At 38.0% G+C, this 18,584-nt stretch overlaps 1 protein-coding gene across 1 annotated transcript in view; it reads left to right on the plus strand.

Annotated features, from left to right (window-relative positions):
- Nucleotides 1-985: 985 nt before the first annotated feature.
- Nucleotides 986-18,584, plus strand: part of LOC145990495 (uncharacterized) — a 72,690-nt gene continuing 55,091 nt past the window's right edge. The window contains exon 1 of the mRNA XM_083126191.1: nucleotides 986-1,019. The gene's annotated coding sequence lies outside the window, so the exon portion shown is untranslated. The remainder of the gene's footprint in view (nucleotides 1,020-18,584) is intronic.

Consider the following 18,584-nt stretch of genomic DNA (forward strand, 5'->3'; position numbering starts at 1 on the left):
CTTTGCCGTTGACTGTACAACTGGAGCGTCCTCTCCTTCGTGCTCCCTGGGGAGCATCCTTTTCAATTGAGCCATCCGGTTTTCTCAGGATGTGCCCGATGCCTATCCATTGCCATTTCCTCTACTTTATTTGTTGTATGATTGGTTTCTGTTTTGTGATATCTCAAAGTTTCTCATTTGTAATTTTATCAGGCCACCTTATATTCATGATCCTTCTTAAGCACCTATTCACATGTTTGTAGTTGGTGTCTTAGGATGTCATGAATAAAAATAATTTTGGGAAATATGACTGTAGAGTCGACTGCACATGTATTTAAGTAACTGTGGTGCACCCAGGGAATGCTTATTGGGTTTATTCCATTGAACCAGTTTTTAAAAAATGGAAGTACAATGTAACACAATACAATGAAATACAATGTAAAATATTCTGCATATCACAAAATTTTCTGGATATCTGTTATTTTTTCACATTGACTTAACACAGTATTCAATAAACTTGGCCAGAATAAATTAACTGAAAGGCGAGAAAATTGTCGCCCTCCCCCTTTACATTCCCTGTAAATGCAACAAACTGCCAGAATTTAATGTCCTATTTTCACACCTATATGTCTTCACTACAGATGGGCTGGGGGTGGGTTCAAATCTATTTTGGAATACTTTTGTACTACTAAAACACTAGTGAAAAGTGTGTAAATTAACTTTCATATAGCAATCTATCTTCAGTACCCCATCGAAATTATTATTTAAAAACAAACACATATCAATCAGTTGTTAAAATCACAAAAATAACATCATAGATATACATCCCATGTATGAGTATAAAATAAAGGAAACTTTCATGACAGTTACGAATGTCAAAACTGAAAATTTTCCCTGGACACGCCACTGATTCCTATTACAGCAATTTTTTGGCTAAAGTACACTTGCGTATTTAACTTTCCTTCAGCAGATCTGGCTACATTGTCATTGATTTTTGCCTACGTCACATCCGTGAAAATTCAAATATTCCTAGTCTGTTGGTGAGTATTTTATTCTTTCTATTTCTTTTTACATTTTAAACACACATAAATACTTGTAGAATCGAATTGTACATAATATTAGACTAAGGTCCATATTGAAATCGAACTTTTTAAGTTTTCTTGCTTGAAACGAATAATTTCCATGGTAGTGAAAAATGAATACATAATCGCTACTGATCATCGATTTCGCATTTATATTTATTGCAGTTGCACTTGGATGGGTGACTATAATCAAAACATTTCAATTACTCTGAATTAAAAGTTTACTATATAAAACTCGTCATGTTCGGAGTAGGTTAAATTAGGCCTATTGTTCCTATTACCTGGTCCTAAAGCAGTACGTTTAAATATAAATATAACTACACAATGTTTCAAGATTTCCATTCCATATCCAAGTAACACCACAGCCGTGCGAAAAGGAACAGAAGAGACAAACATAAGAATTGCAACTAAGACATGGAGGCAATGCCACAACACGAACTAGAAAGCAGGGCAACGAAGTTGTCGAAACTTCAAAATAACTCAACCCGCCATGATAAGTCTTGATCTTGATAGGACCTATTAATACTGTACATCATGAATTAGGAGTTTTAAATATTGCAACAGCATGGGCTTGAGATCCGAAAACTTTCTGAGTACATTTTCACATGCTTTTATCTAGTACCTACTACTGTTATAACAGGAAACTGACAGTCTTCACAGTTAATTCGGAGATACGTTTTATGAGCAAGTCCACACTCTATGGCATGACATTCCTCATCCAAATGTAAGTGGGCCTACGTAAGTACTGGCAATAAAGATGGACGGTTTGATCCTGATATGCTTTCCTCCCTGCAAGGTGATATGCGTGTTGCCTAACTACGGCGATGAGTGGATTTTAATAGCAAAATTTCAATGGCAACTTCTACCGCCGCCGTAGAGTTAGACAACACACATAACGCTTTGCAGGAAAGCGAGTATTTCAGGATCTAGGTGTCCCATTTTTATTGCCGTTGACTGTACGTCCATTTTTTTCAGCAGGTTTTAAAAGTGGGTAAAATTTGAAACGAGCAGGTCAATGATACATCTGTTTACCCTTAATTTTTCAACACTTTTCACTTTTTTTTATTTATTATTATTTTTTAGAATGAGCGTGTACATGTTGTTTCTAGAAATTTTTGAGCAAAGAACTAACACGATGAGGCACATAAACCAAAAGGTTCGAAACACTACTGTAATCACTTCCCCATGGAGGCTGACTCGGAAAGTCTGGTTAGGTAATACAATTCTTATATTCGTGAATAATAAATTTTAACGAATTTTTGTAGTACTACTATTAGGTTTCACTTACGAAATGAACTTTTCTCCTTTAAAGCAGTTTGTATAGCTTCGAACCTTACACTTAATCAACAAAATATGTTGCCGTGGAAACGTTTACCTGTTTAGTTTCATACGTTTCAAGCCTCCCCGATGGCGCAGTGGTAACGTCGTCGCATTGTAATCCTGGGTTGGATACCCGGTGGAGGCACATAGTGATACAGATCCCACTTTAAACTGTAGGTCCAGTCCAGATTCGCCTTACTGTGCGATAAAGTGGACTTAAAAATAAACTCAATCATTCATACGTTCCAAATAGAGATCAGACAATGTCTTATGACAACACATTTTTACTCGCGACTGTACATGAAGTAATCTGGCAGTTTTTTTTATTTCCTCTTTATGTAGGGAATCGAAAAAATAATATTGCCTGTATTGATCAATTTTCTGTATATAAAATGGTCTTTGACATTCGAAGAATAATCATGTTAAAACATATAATAATCGTGTCATATAAACCATCCCCCTCATTGTATAGAACCAAACAACTTACGTAGTTTCTTTCTTTCTTTTCTTTTTTTGTAATATAAACTTCATGGGAACATTAATGGACTTTCCTCCCTTACCCACCAGGAGCGCTGCGTTTGCAGTTACCAGAACGTCAACACAGGAAAGCTCTGTCCTGTCCGATTTTCCAATTCACTTGCTTTCACTAGCTTCATGGTCAAATCAGTTCTCTTGGGGCAGTTGCGCTGGCAACGGGTTAATGACGTTTTCTAAAAATGGCTGCTCTGTTACGCAGTGGCGATGAGAAATATAACATCTGGTCAATTGTTCTGTCGAGTTGCATTATCGTTATGCGATCTTCCAGCATTCACTACAGAGATGTAACTGGCATTCGTGACCGACTAACGGTAGAGATAACCGAACAGCGCATGCAATCCGAATGTAATGCGTTGCTTTGCAGCGTTGTAGATATGATGATATTTCGGTTCCCGTTGTTTAAAGCTGTCCATTGCATTGCATTCAGTCGCAACAACATGTATTTGGAAAGCTCCGCATACAACATCGAAATTGAACTGCATCTCTGTTTTAGGCAGGATTAAAGGTTAGAAATGTGTCAGAAGAATCATACCTATCCATCAGTAAATCTGTGTGTCGCGAATACACTATAGAAAAGTGTAGAATCACATTCAGCGACAGACTCTACTAAAATTATCTTCTGGCATCAATACTAATCCGATCCACAATCAGAACAGCAGAGAAAGAACCGAAAACGATAGCATGCCTTTTTGTTTCTTAATTTTTTTCCAAGCAGCTGGCATCTGAAAGAGAAAATGAGGACCCGTACTCTGTGACCGACTGGTTATCACATCGCGCTGCGACGCCAAGGGTTGCGGGTTCGAATCACGCTCGGGCATGGTTGTTTGTGAATGTCCATTCATCAATTTCATCACTCATCTATATCTTCGCAAATTAGCCAAGAGGCACACAACGCGAAGTAAAATAAACTAAATCAATCAAGAATATGAGTAGTCTATTTTTTTAAATGTTTCTTTTTCGTGCCGCATATGAGCTGAATTATTGACAATTAGGGCAGCACAGCTCACTACGACGCCAGGGTTCCAGGGATTCGAATCCAGCCTGAGCATGGGTATTCTTTGTGAGTGTTCCTTCATCAATTTCATCATATCATCACTCATCCTCATCGTCGCGATTAGCTAAAAGTGGCAGAAATGCGACGCTAAATAAAAAATCAAATCAAACTGTTGTCAACAATAGAGAATACAAGCTCAAGCATAATGCATATTTTAAATATACTCCTATTGCTTCATGCAATATTGAACACAGTTTCAGTCAATATCAATCTGTCTATAGTCTACGCGCTAGCTACGTTAACGACCGGCTGGCTTTGAAGTCCACGGAGCGCGCCCACCACCTGCAACAATCACATCCAACGCACAGTGTTACCACACATCTACTTGTCCCTCCGCGCACAGGCACCTTTCCACGGTCTCCACATTGAAGTTGCAAAGTACGGCAACAGCGTATCCGCAGTCATGTGACTGAGACTCCACGTGGAGTAGACGAGCAGAATAACAGCTGCGCCCATTGGCTGAAGGTTGAGTGTGATTGGACAAAAACAACTCGCCCGCTATTTATCTCCACTCATGTTCGTGGCGGCGGCTTTCTTCAGTTCTTCGACGTTAACGAAGTAAACGCGTGGACTTTTTTTTTATACAGACAACAGTAGGAGATTTACGTTTCAGCACTTAAAATAAAGTTTTGTTATCTATTGTTTTGGCAACAGAAAATAAAGCACATTTTGTATTTCTATTGTGCAATACAGTAAATGTCACGTGAGCCTAATGTATTTTATTTAGCTAGGTGACCTGTTTGCTTAATGAAAATTGCCATTTTTCACAATTCTAAGTCCATATTCAACTCCATATTTTGATTAAAATAACCAAATATACAATTATAGCTATTATATTCACATACTATTACAGACACGAAAAACGTTAGCTCACAGGCTACTAACAAATATTGTTTGTGCAGTGTTTCATCTCTTGAAACTATTTCAGTGATCGAATTGGGCCGGTATGAGCCGGTATGGCATACCGGTAGTACCTCCTCTCTGCCGGTAGTAAATTAAGATGCCAAAAAGCATACCGCCAGTAAATTTTTAAAATTGGCACTTATTCTAATCGCACAAGTAGCTACACAATGGCCAACAACGTACTCGCTCATTTCTCTCTCTCTCTCTCTCTCTCTCTCTCTCTCTCTCTCTCTCTCTCTCTCTCTCTCTCTCTCTTCCTTGAACACTTATCATAACTGCTCAAGCGCATTTTCAGTTCTGATTTCGAATTCTTGTGGTCGTGGATTGAAGTGTAAAAACAAACGCTTTAAGTTGTTATTGTACTGATTAAATGTTTGTTTTGTCCAGTTGGTGTCACTGGCTGACTTACGCAACATATTCATTACGAGTGTAATTGTCACAAGTGAAAAATGAGTTTATATTTGTGGCTAAAACGGACACTTTCCTTAGTAAACTTACTAATTAGTGTCTTTATTTTGCAAACACTGCAAAAATAAATGAGTCCAGTTTTTTATTAAACTTACTAATGAGTGTATTTATTTGTTTATTATTTAGGCTATTTACTAAAACATTACACGTCCGTCACTCATATTACGCAGCTTATCTTAGAAATTTCTGCAGTAGTCAGTGGTTTAATGTCTAATATATTATTAGAGTGCGCGTCAAATCTCCTGCATATGGTGATAGCCAATAGCAGCGCACTGCAGCGGTGCCATGTCGAAATCTCACACGAAAAAGAGACAGCATGGTTGAGCGAACTAGGCAACGCCGCACGTCTGTGATTCGCTGGTGCTGTTCAACCGTTCAAGGTCATATGCAGGAGATTTGACGCGCACTCTAGTTGTTACAATTCATGCATGGCACAAATAAAAAGGAGCGCTATATGTGGTGATAAAAGAGAGAGAATGAGAATCGATGTATTGTTTAAGAAATCACACACACACAAAGGATTGTATCAAAAGATAGGTCTGTGCATTCGGGCATTCCGGCAGTAATTTATTTCCAATTCGGCCACTGAATTAATTTCATGTGTTGTCCTACACTAACAGATGGGACATGACCTTCACCACAAAGAGTTTCGTTACGAACTTACCCTTCTGTCTGGATTCAAGTGATGTAAATTCAAATGGAATTTCATCGTTAGCATTTTTGTTTTTAACCAATGCAACCTACTTCAGAAGTTTCTGACAACAAAGCATAAAGAAAGGAAAGCGAGAAAATTTACAGGAGAACACCCACTTCCCTTCACAAGTTGCAGCTTTATTTATATTTATTTTGAAAGCTTTATTGATTTGAATGTAGAAGGCAAATTAAGCCAATGCGTCCGAGACAAGCGAACATCATGAAACTTTAATGGCAAGGAAAACGAACTGAGAAACTTTACTTTTACCTCCGTACTGTCAGAGTTAATCAAATATCGCCCTGTTCCTGGGATGTTCATTTGCTTTCTTTTTCCCCTCATGAATTCGAGAATTAAGGCAATTTGAGAAAAGCTCTAAAACTCCCGTCGACCTTCTTAGGGAATTGTAGACCGGGGCACTCTAAATGGTTGCAATGAAATGGTACAATTTCAAAAGCTGTAAGTACTTTTCAGTGCAGGTACACCTAACGGCAAAAGTAATAGTAATCACCATTTTTATTCAGTCTGCTTTCCATAATGTGTTCATAAAGTTGAAATAAAAACGCCAATAAGCACAGGACATTTGCTTGTCATCAACGCTAACTTCCATTCTTGAAAACAACACAGGCTGTACACCCAAGGACGAAAGACATAGTAGGCGAATTGTCCACCACCATTTTAATTCGGTCTGCATTACACATTGTGATGACAATGAATTGAAATAATGATGTCAATAAGCAGAGAACAATGCCTGCTTCTAACCAACATAGTTTCATTCCTTAAAACAACACAGGATGTAGAATAAAAAAGTAATTAAGATAGCGGTGGACAATTTGCCTACCATTATCTTTGCAGTTGACTGTACAAGAAGATGAATGAAAAATTACGATGGACAATGTGTCTGCTATTACCCTTGTCGTTTACTGTACGTTCGGGAAGGATTAATTATATAGACTCAGGCCCGTTTCTTTTCCTGGACAAAACAAACAACACGAGAAAATAATAAATTATGCATTAATGTAAGTTTATTTAAGTTTATCCCGGGTTCGATATCTGCCGGAGACACATGGTGGTTCGGATGCTATTTCAGACTGTAGCTGCAGTTCCAATTATTTCTAGCTGTGCATAATGTGGACTTAAAAGTCACCTTACTTCGTTGCATACTGTAACAAAGCGATGTTTTAAGTCCACTTTATGCACAGATAGGCTAATTGGGACTGGCCTTACAGTTTTAAAGTGGGATCCGAACCACTAGGCGCCATCACCGGGTTCGAACCCGGGACCCCTTGATTACAAGGCGACGACGCTACCACTGCGCCATTGGGGAGGCCCTGACGGTGGCTATAGGGGCTATTCACCGGAAGGAAGTGCCTTCGCGCGGATGCCATACTTGTAGCACAACAACTTCCGGTTCATAGGCTCACAACATGCCGCTGAAGGGAGCTGAGATTGTTTCATGTATGAAAGGAACGAATGAGTGTGTACAAGGAGGATGTAAACTACGATCAGGGCTAAATAATCTTTCACGGATCTCTTTTCATCCATTTTCTCGAGATCTAGGCACCAAAATTATTATATTCAAGCTGTCAGGAAAATTGGAAGCCCATTATCAGGAGTAGACTCCGCAGTAATGACAACGGATGTGCAGGAACCCAAAAAAGTCAGGAGCTGAAAAAAAATCTCGTTCCGATACAGACTTTGGAAAAAATGATAGTTTAAAAGTAGTTTATTCACTTCATATTTTTTGTACTAAATGTCCGAAATTTAGTAAAATTAGCAGTTTTTATTCCAGAAATGAAAAATAAATCATCACCCGAGGGTGAAATTGTTTGTACAAATAACATTTTTTTTTGTATCCGGTAATGTTGATTTTTTCCGCCCCTATAATCTCCCAATTTAGTCGTGAAATAACATTATTTTTCCAGTTTTGAACGTCAGGACTTTAAAAATACCCCGTCTTGTTTCCTTCCCAACCAAGAATTTTGCGTCCCGCACCCCTTGCACTTCATTAAAGGCAGAAGAGAAATCATTCAAATCTTGATTTTCTCTCTGAGCAAAAATATTACTTTTCCTTTCAAAATATCCTCGGTCGATACACGTTACGTTCTTGAAGTACACACGAACTGTATTAATGTTTTGTGTAACCAGATTTTTTTGTGTGTAACCAGAGAAAATAAATTTTTGTGCAACCAGAGGATTTTTTTTGTGTAACCAGAAAATTATATGCGGGTACTATTATTAATTTTCGTCTTTTGCAATAGAAATCTCTTGAACATTGATAGAGAAGAGGTCCTAGGTTTGAACACCATGGTCAGGCAATGGTGTGTCATTGTGTTTGTCCCATCATTAATTTTTCCAGTTTATTATTCATCTTCATCGTCATGTTTAACACAAATAGCAGAAAATTGACTTAAAATAACAATGAGTGTTTTGTATTCTGCGTTCAAACGGGAACGAAACCAGCAAGTGTTCATTACCGCAACCCTCTGACTCGCCCTGACTGAAGAAAGAAGAAAAAAAAGCTCCTTTTTCAGTTTTTTATATGTCCGTATATCTCGCACTTTTTCACTTAAAATATAAATTTATGCATCCAAAGATTTACATGCTTTAAGCGCTCTCGCTGTGTAGGAAAAATAACTTTTTATTAAATATGTAGGCTACAAATATCACCAAATGCAACGACGATCAGCAAATGGATCTCATCCTGGAATAATGCCGTATAACTTCCTAGTTGCTCATCCAATTGATATGCAAAGGCCTCTACTTTGCCGTGATATCTCTTATTCTCCTCGTCGTCAAGTGCTTTTATATATGATCCATTTCATCCGATATGGGGGTTATTCCTGAGTAAACTCAGGAATTCGATTGTTGATGGCGCGGAAAGAACTTCCGTTTTGGCGAATTTTCCAATGTAAGCAAGTGGAATACAGATCGTCACCGAGCTTATTTTCTTTTAAAAGATCGGAAACAAAATGGATCACTTGAAATTTTTGAGTGATATAGAGAAACAAAGGCACCTAGTAAAGATTGGCAATTTCCGGATCCTTTGGATGCAGATATAAGGGACAATACTAACATTTTCCAAAGCAATGTTGATCTACATCAGTTTCGTTTTTGAAAGACTTCTCCAGGTTGAAATGAAGCTTACATTAGCTATAAACATTGAAATACTTCGATCACAACAGTAAAAGAAATAAAAATAATTTCTACGATTAAAATTATTGTTTTACACTAATAATATATACCTTATTAAATAAATTTTATTCGAATTTTATTATTATTGTTGTTGTTCATTATTATCATGCTATTCGATCCACAAGCCGAGTGAATATCCAGCACAACTATTTTCCATTAATACTTTTACATTTCAAAGTTACTATACTGAAATGCACAGTTATTGTATTTTGTTAATAACTTTTGCAAGTGTCGTTCAAGAAGGGACTTTAGAAGTTAGAAAACGTCATCTAAAATAATAGTTTTTCGAATTCTGAAAAATGTAGAACCATTTATTCTTTGGATTAAATACAATATGAAAAAATAACCTGGTTCCTGTATTTTTTCACTCATTTTTTCGATCTAATGCATATTTTACATTCATTACTCCGTTCGAATACTAACCAAGTGAACTTTATTTCTGTTATTAACAATACAAATAACAAACTTCCTGCTTTTTTGCAACTTGAAATGAAGGATGCAAATTTCGAGAGGAGGAGGGTCTCTGCTTCTCTCTCTGCCTCTGTACCGACTGACCTACCGACGCCCATGAAGAGAGCGCTTATCAACAACCAAAAGGAAAAATGCGTTATAATATAATTATAAATAGTTCCAACTTTTAAATTTAATCAACACATGTGCATTAGACAATTAAAATTTTCGAAACACGTAAAATATTTTCATTTGATTTGATGAAGTGCCGACGGCAGAGCCTACTTCCTCATGTTTAAATCCAATCTTTTCGCTATACTGCCTAAATCCACTGATCGTTCCCTATCTGCACCTATCTCATGTTAAAACAAAAAAAACCACACAAATATTGTCGCCTTTTCCGAAGACACTGCCTTTACACCTTTGAATTCAATGTTATTATTTTCAAAACCGGAAGTGCAGTCCCCGCCAGAACCAAGGGAGGACAGAAATGTAAACATCCGGTGAATAGCGCCCCTACAAAACGGAAAGAAAGGCCGCAAGTACGCGCTTGAATTACCCGGCCGCCGTGAAACGGAAGTTACTGTGCTACAGTTCCACAATCGATTGTGCCGTTCGATATATTTTTGTTTACTCGTGGATAGCCCCTATATGAATGTCCAAAGTATTGGGTCAGTCCCGATTGTGTTGTGATATCACACCATAACTTCAGATATTTGAATTTAGTTATTAGTTCTAAACATCTGGGAGTCGAGGGCATTTCCCCCCATCCCCTTTAATCCGGCTGTGTGTCAGAAGAGCATTAAGGTTGTACAGTGTCTCTCAAAAGTTTTAGGACAACGACATTTTAAACTAGGCAACCCAATTTACACAAGCCGTTAGTGGGTTGCGTGCAGAGTTAGGCTCAATTTCAGGGTTGCCACATGCACAATAGATATTTATAAAATACGCGAAAGAAATATAAACAAGTATTATTGTATAAAATTATTAAAAATATCACTATTATATCGCAAATGACAAAATTCTTTCTGAAAGAAAAAAAGGGTTTTCTAGTGTTTCATCGCTGATGAGTCTACAGTAAGGAAAAGAGGTGAGAGGAAACGAAAGGTTACAAAGGAGAGGAGAAAGAGAAAGCGAAAGGAGAAGAGGAAAAGTAGAGGAGAGAAGAAAGATAGGATAGACGAGGAGAGGAGATGTAGTGAGGAGAGATGACGAAAAAATGAACAAAGAAGAGAAAAGAGGAGGAAAACGAGAGGAGAGGAGATTAGGAGACGAGCAGAGGGAAGTGGAGAGTAGAGTAAAGGAGAGAAAAAGAGAAAATCGAAAAAAGAGAGTGCAGTGGAGTCGGAAATCTAAGACAGGGAAGGAGATAAGAGGAGTGGAGAAGAGTGGGATGGAGATAAGATGCGAGAAAAGTAGGGAAGGCGATATGAGATAAAAGCAGAACAGAAAGAGGGGAGAGAAGAAGGAGAAGGAACTGGAGAGAAGAGGTAGTTGCAGAAAATATCGTCTGAGCGTCAAGAATGGATGCATTGGTCAAATTATCGACATAAAACATTCAATAACATTTTGAAATGTATTGGAGAATATATTAGATCGGTGCGAAATGTCTTTTGGCTGAGTTCAGAGCCAATTAAAATCTTCCATGTAAGATTTTTGAATTTACCTGCGATTACACCACTAAAAAAATGAACGTAATTTTTAATATTTATAAGAATTATTCAATTTTTCTCCACTTCTCGGTTCGTTGAAATTGAGATTTTGTAATTCAATATTTCCCCTCCCCCATCGTTAATTCCAAACTGAATCATTCCGTTTCACACGGCGTGGACAATGAACACAATGGGATATGTCTAAAACTTACGAAAATTTTCTGCCACCGGAAGGGTTTGAACCTACGACCATCAGATTGACGATCCTGAACGGTAACCACTACCCTACAAGCTTTCGCTCCTTAAACTACGTAGAAGGAGCTGACCAATGTGGAATGTAGATGTAACTCTGCTGCATGTAACGTGCAAACAAGTATTGTTTGTAACAAAGAAAACGAAAGTAGTACGACTCGGCGAATACATTTAATGGAGAATTGCACATTTTGAGAACTTTTCATTCGATATTTGCGGAGGTATCCTTGCATTGAACTTAAGTGGGAAAAGGGGTAAAATTAGCATGTCCTGAATTGCCACACATATAAATAGTTATTTCATTAACTTTTGTCAATGTCTTTGAAGCAGTACACAATTATCGTTAGAGTGTCATAATTCACGATCTTATATATAAAAATATCCCGTTGAACGTGTGTCAATTCATTTATTTGTTTATTTTTTTTTCTTATAAATTCCATATGCAGAACAATGTAGCCACTATATATTGCTATTACAAATAATGTTACCATGCTCTTGTTTAATAGAAGGGATTATTTTTTAAGGAACATCTAGTATGGAGGATCGAACATGGGACCGCAATGCTTTCAAGAACTCTAACCAATACACTACGCCCTTTGTTTTCTTGGAGCTACAGTTCCTAATTATTCTGTCGCCTCAATATTGTAAACGTTATCTGCAAAAAAAGTTAAATACTCAGATAGAGCTCTGTACTTCTAGAATTACTTTATACACATGCATTTGAAATTTAACTCTGAATTTCTTTCTTCGTATTAGTATATCTAAGCTTGTGAACATATTTTATTTGTAATTTTATAACGGTTTCATGAACATCTACGAAATAGTTCCTTATAACTTGGAATATGGTGAATAGATATGAAATGTCTTGAAATTAATTTTCGACTACTAGATTTTGGCAAGATTTCCAACCATTCATTGCTTAAACAAACGTTTTAAAACTATGAGGAATTTTCATTCTGGGATAAGTTTCTTTGCTTGCTACATGTATGCGAACTACACTCTGTCCTACTTATCTCTGGAGCAGGTGAACGAAAACAAGTATCTGAGCAGCGATGAACACGTGACAGGAATGGGATTGCGTGGAGGGAGGAAAACCACTGCAGTTACCAGCCTTCCCAGCAGCGTGCACTGATTCGCTCTGTCCACTCGATCCCCTCTCTCCACTTCTCTTCCGCCATGCGCGGCTTTGCTCCAGAGATGCTGGGACAGGGTACAGTTAATTGTTTCTCAAAAGATATCATCTATCTCTGTATGCCACACATTTAATTCTTACTCACATGGAAAAAAATGTTAATTTGTATTCAGGGGTAGTTTCACAGTTACACACTATTTTAGCCTTGATGAGAAGTTTAGTGTAAGTAGGCATTTTGTTTATAATTTTGAAATTGAGGTCGTCTAAGGTTGAAAACCTCATATTAAGGGCTTGAACTCGTCACCTAAGAGGTTGAAGATCCACCTCTACGTTGTGCGTGACCTTCTTTATTTTTCTATTCATAATTCATCCTCATCGTCGCGATTAGCCAAAGGTAAAATAAGAAAAGTCCTCCTCCGTGACCGTGGGTCTAAGGAGCTGTGCTTTGGACTCCGACTGCAGGACGGCATGGATTCGAGTCCGCCTATGCTCACTCTCTAGGTTCTCGGCCTGTGTATGGGACCGGTGGCAACCCACCATCGTGAGGATGGGGAGCTACGAGTGAGTAGCGTAATCCGGTCTCGGAAATCTCCTATGGGGCATGTTCCTGGGTAAACAAAAAATAATCGATCAGACAATTCGATTATCGAAGGCGATAAAATAACCTCCGGTTGACCAAGTTGCCAATATAAATAAATGGAATACAGATTGTCTTCGAGCTTACATTGTTAAAAATGAGCGGATACACGTATTACTATCCCAATAATTATTCAATATGGTTTTTTGTTTGTCAGGAATTATCACTTAAACTATTGCATGTTGAGCTGGTGCCTAACTAGCCGTCTCTGATGAAATCTACCATTGTTCAGATTCTCTTTAAAATTCGACTCTGGTCACACATAAGAAGCGGCCTTGAATAGCGTGAGTGAGTCACTTTGATCGCGAGCAAGCTAGACTACTAGCTTGTCTGCCTTTGAAAACCAAGTCATTTTTTTCACGGTTTCCGAACGCGATTGCTATTGTAGAAGTATATATTCTCTCAAAAGAGCAAGAAAGGAAATTCGACCAATGTTCTCCCGTCGTCTAAAACCAAATATTATCTATTAAACGAAAAGTTCACGATTGTCAATAAACGGTTTAACCTATCTGAGCATAAGGTGAATGTAAATACTAAATTTAATAGAAAGGTTCTCCAAAATTTCTCTTCCACTGTCTACGTAAGATCAGTACCCAGGGGAGGGCCCATGTGGGTCATGCTCCCCCCTCGAACCCTAAAATATTTAAATGTGAACCTATAAATAAATAAATACGAAAATAACATCGTCGATTTTTGAAATGTGTAAAAATTTCAATTTTGCTCTTGCATAAATGATAATGAATCTGTTTCTTGCGCAAAAGTCTTCAAGCTGCAATATTGGGTGGTTTTAGTTTCATAATCATTGATGCAAGGCTACCAGACGTCCGATTCACCGATTTAGTCAGGACAGTGCGTTACTTTCAATCCCTGTCCCGACCTGCAATCGTGATGCGAAATTGTCTCTTTATTATGGTTTTTTTTGCTAACTCACAATTAGACATGTTCTTTATTGTATGAATAATTCTAAGTACGCAACATAGTATCATGACTTTTTAATGGCGCTCGCACTATTTGAACTATTTTGTAATATCTGTCTGTCTCTCTCTCTGGTCTACGTCAATGACAGAAATGCAAGCAATATTCTTATTTATTTTTAACCAAATTAAAGGAAAGTTTAAGAATTTAAAAGAAATAAGAAAACTCATCACTGTTGCTCTTCCTTAGAAATTGTTGTACTTCGAGGAAGAAAAATTAGAAGGATTTAGTTCAGCACCTTAACACAGTGTCCCACGAGTCTCTCTTGACTAATACTGTCAAATGTGACATGATTTTATGAATAAAATTTTCCGCCTGTTTACGTATAACGTTGCACAAATTTGGTAGTTCGCAAACGGTGTCATTATTTCGTGTTACCTTACTCAACAGCAAATACATTTCATAAGACTGTTCTGGACACAAGATTTGCATCAGTAAACAAGCATTTTGTCTGTTACAGTATCACAGGAAAAGAACATAGTCCTGTAATGTTCAAGCCTCTAGATATTTTCCATTAGTAATGTCTAATCACAATAATAAGTTAGAAGAAATAACTCGCATTTTCACAAATACCAATATTCTCGTTTTTAATCACTTCGAAAATTATTTCGCGAAGATATCGGTTATACTACAAGAAAGCAAATCAAAATTAAAGTAAAAGTTCAACTACACGTATACCAAACGACATTTACAATATTGGAGCGACAGAATTCTTTAAAAAAATTGTTGTTTCATTCGAAGGTAAAGGCGTGGTGTAGTCCTTCTTCTACCGTGTTTAAGGAGCGAAAGCTAGTAGGGTAGTGGTTACCGTTCAGGATCGTCAATCTGATGGTCGTAGGTTCAAACCCTTCCAGTGGCAGAAAATTTTCGTAAGTTTTAGACATATCCCATTGTGTTCATTGTCCACGCCGTGTGAAACGGAATGATTCAGTTTGGAATTAACGATGGGGGAGGGGAAATATTGAATTACAAAATCTCAATTTCAACTAACCGAGAAGTGGAGAAAAATTGAATAATTCTTATAAATATTAAAAATTACGTTCATTTTTTTAGTGGTGTAATCGCAGGTAAATTCAAAAATCTTACATGGAAGATTTTAATTTGCTCTGAACTCAGCCAAAAGGCATTTCGCACCGATCTAATATATTCTCCAATACATTTCAAAATGTTATTGAATGTTTTATGTCGATAATTTGACCAATGCATCCATTCTTGACGCTCAGACGATATTTTCTGCAACTACCTCTTCTCTCCAGTTCCTTCTCCTTCTTCTCTCCCCTCTTTCTGTTCTGCTTTTATCTCATATCGCCTTCCCTACTTTTCTCGCATCTTATCTCCATCCCACTCTTCTCCACTCCTCTTATCTCCTTCCCTGTCTTAGATTTCCGACTCCACTGCACTCTCTTTTTTCGATTTTCTCTTTTTCTCTCCTTTACTCTACTCTCCACTTCCCTCTGCTCGTCTCCTAATCTCCTCTCCTCTCGTTTTCCTCCTCTTTTCTCTTCTTTGTTCATTTTTTCGTCATCTCTCCTCACTACATCTCCTCTCCTCGTCTATCCTATCTTTCTTCTCTCCTCTACTTTTCCTCTTCTCCTTTCGCTTTCTCTTTCTCCTCTCCTTTGTAACCTTTCGTTTCCTCTCACCTCTTTTCCTTACTGTAGACTCATCAGCGATGAAACACTAGAAAACCCTTTTTTTCTTTCAGAAAGAATTTTGTCATTTGCGATATAATAGTGATATTTTTAATAATTTTATACAATAATACTTGTTTATATTTCTTTCGCGTAATTTATAAATATCTATTGTGCATGTGGCAACCCTGAAATTGAGCCTAACTCTGCACGCAACCCACCAACGGCTTGTGTAAATTGGGTTGCCTAGTTTAAAATGTCGTTGTCCTAAAACTTTTGAGAGACACTGTACATTAATAACAAATACAGTAAAACCTGTCTATCCCGGAACATGATGGGTCCGAGCAAAATTTTCCGTCTTAACAGTTTTCCTTCTTATACAGGGTTGACTTTGAATACAGTATAGAGCGCTGCGGGAAATAATGGAAAGAAAGACTTACATTTCGCATTACTTATAATGTAGAGTACTAATGCATGTACGTACATGAATAAAAATGCGATACAGTCGCAATAAGCATAGCAGAGATTTCATCATATCATCACTCATCCCCATCTTCGCAAATTAGCCAAAAGTGTCAGAAAAAGCGAAGTAAAATGGACACTCACAAACATCCATGGCCATGCCAGGATTCGAACCCGGGACCCCTGGCGTCGTAGTGCGATGTGCAAGAGGGAAAGAGAAAGTTTGAAAGATGGAATAAGAGAGGTGAAGAAAGATTGAGATAAAATTGAAGAAAAAAGAAAGAAACAAAGAGAGATAGCAAGAAAAATAGAAAGATGACGAAAGAACAGAGGAGAAATAGACAAAGAAAGGTGGAGAAAGAGGGTAAGAGATGAAAGAAAGGAACGGAATCGTAACAGCTATGAGTATTGTAGCGCATTCTTTCATATCGACAATGTTACCGATAAGCGAGTACAGTATTGCGTTGTTTTCTTGCGAGCGAAAAAATAAAGGAAGAAATGTCCGTCTTACTGAGAATAAAAACATCTCGTTGGTCTTTAAATGATGTTCCGTCTTAAGCAGGTCATTTTCAGGTATAAAATCGGTCCGTTCTGGGGACTTTTTTTTCGCCCGTATTTACAGATTTCCTTCTTATAGAGGTTGCGGGATATGCAGTTTTTACTGTAAAACATTTCTTTCTGATTGATCACAGTGCGAATGGGGTTGGTTCGTATCGATCTTCATTTGTTTTCAACCCCTGCGTTGTTTGCTGTTGCCACGGCAACGAAACCTTTCCCTACCTGCACAGTCGTGTGAAATTTTACTGTGGTGCTACTTAATTACTTCTTAAGCAGGTGAGGTGGTTGCGAAAAGTTTTGTTTTGTTAAAGAAACGTGAAACAGACCTTTTATCTACTGCTGCATTTGTTTCCTGTTTTTCCATACGGAGAGGTATAATTCAAGTAAGAATAAGTTACACAGAGGAGACAGCGGTACTGCCAGTGAAGTATCTCAGTGAAGAAGGTAGAATTTGCAATATCATGATGCCATTATCTTTGGTCAGTGAGAAAGTGGATGGTTCTGGATTCGAATACCGCGTAAGGCACGGAGGGCCATTGATTGATTGATTTATTTTACTTCGCTTTTTGTGCCACTTTTGGCTAATTTACGAAGATGTATGATTGATGATATGATGAAATTGATGAATGGACACTCACAGACATATATGCCCGGGCCGGGATTCGAACCCGGGAACCCTGGATGGAGTGCTCCTGTGTTAGGTGATGATCAATGTTTGGAACGTTACTGTTTAAAACGGAATTGTTTATCTTGTACTGATAGTTTGATGTTTGTTTTAAGTCTACTTTATGCACACATAGGATATTCGGGGCTGGGACTACAGTTCAGAGTGGAATCAGAATCACCATGTCTCTCCACCTGGTATCTAACCCGAAACCCCTTGAATACAAGGTGACGGCTGATTGATTTTGTTCATGTTACTTCGCTTTTTACGCCACTTTTGGTTGTTTGGTTGATTTGGTGTTTTAAGTCCACTTTATGCACAGTAAGGCTAATCGGGACTGGACCTACAGTTTAAAGTGGGATCCGAACCACTATGTGCCGCCACCGGGTATCCCCTGGCGTCGTGCCGGGTCCTGTGGTTAGCACATCGCGCTGCGACGCCAAGCGTCCCGGGTTCGAATCCCGCTCGGCTTGGTTGTTTGTGAATGTCCATTCATCAATTCCATCACTCATCCCCATCTTCGCAAGTTAGCCAAGAGGCACAAAACGCGAAGTAAAATAAACTAAATCAATAAATCAATCAAACCCTGGCGTCGTAGTACGGTGTGCTAACCACTCCGCCACGGTGTAACGTTTCGGGAGAATATATGCTCTATTGTTTAGACATTTATGTTTCGTTTGATCAATGTTACAGTTATAAACACTGGCGTACGCGGGGGTGCTGAGGGGGCTACAGCCCTTCCCGAAATTTTGAGAAAAATCAAACGTTTGAAATGAGAGCTGTAAAAGAACTCGGGAAAAAGCAAAGCGATTACCATTTTCGCCTATTAGCAACTTTTAAGATGAAGGTTAAAAATAGTAACTACGAATTATATTGTAGTGTATCCAGCTCACATCTAGAACGCAGCTATGTGATATCCACTTTTACAATTCCAACCCCCTC

The sequence above is a fragment of the Lepisma saccharinum genome, chromosome 7 (assembly GCF_977018435.1).
Source record: "Lepisma saccharinum chromosome 7, izLepSacc3.1, whole genome shotgun sequence".
NCBI classification, from domain to species: domain Eukaryota; kingdom Metazoa; phylum Arthropoda; class Insecta; order Zygentoma; family Lepismatidae; genus Lepisma; species Lepisma saccharinum.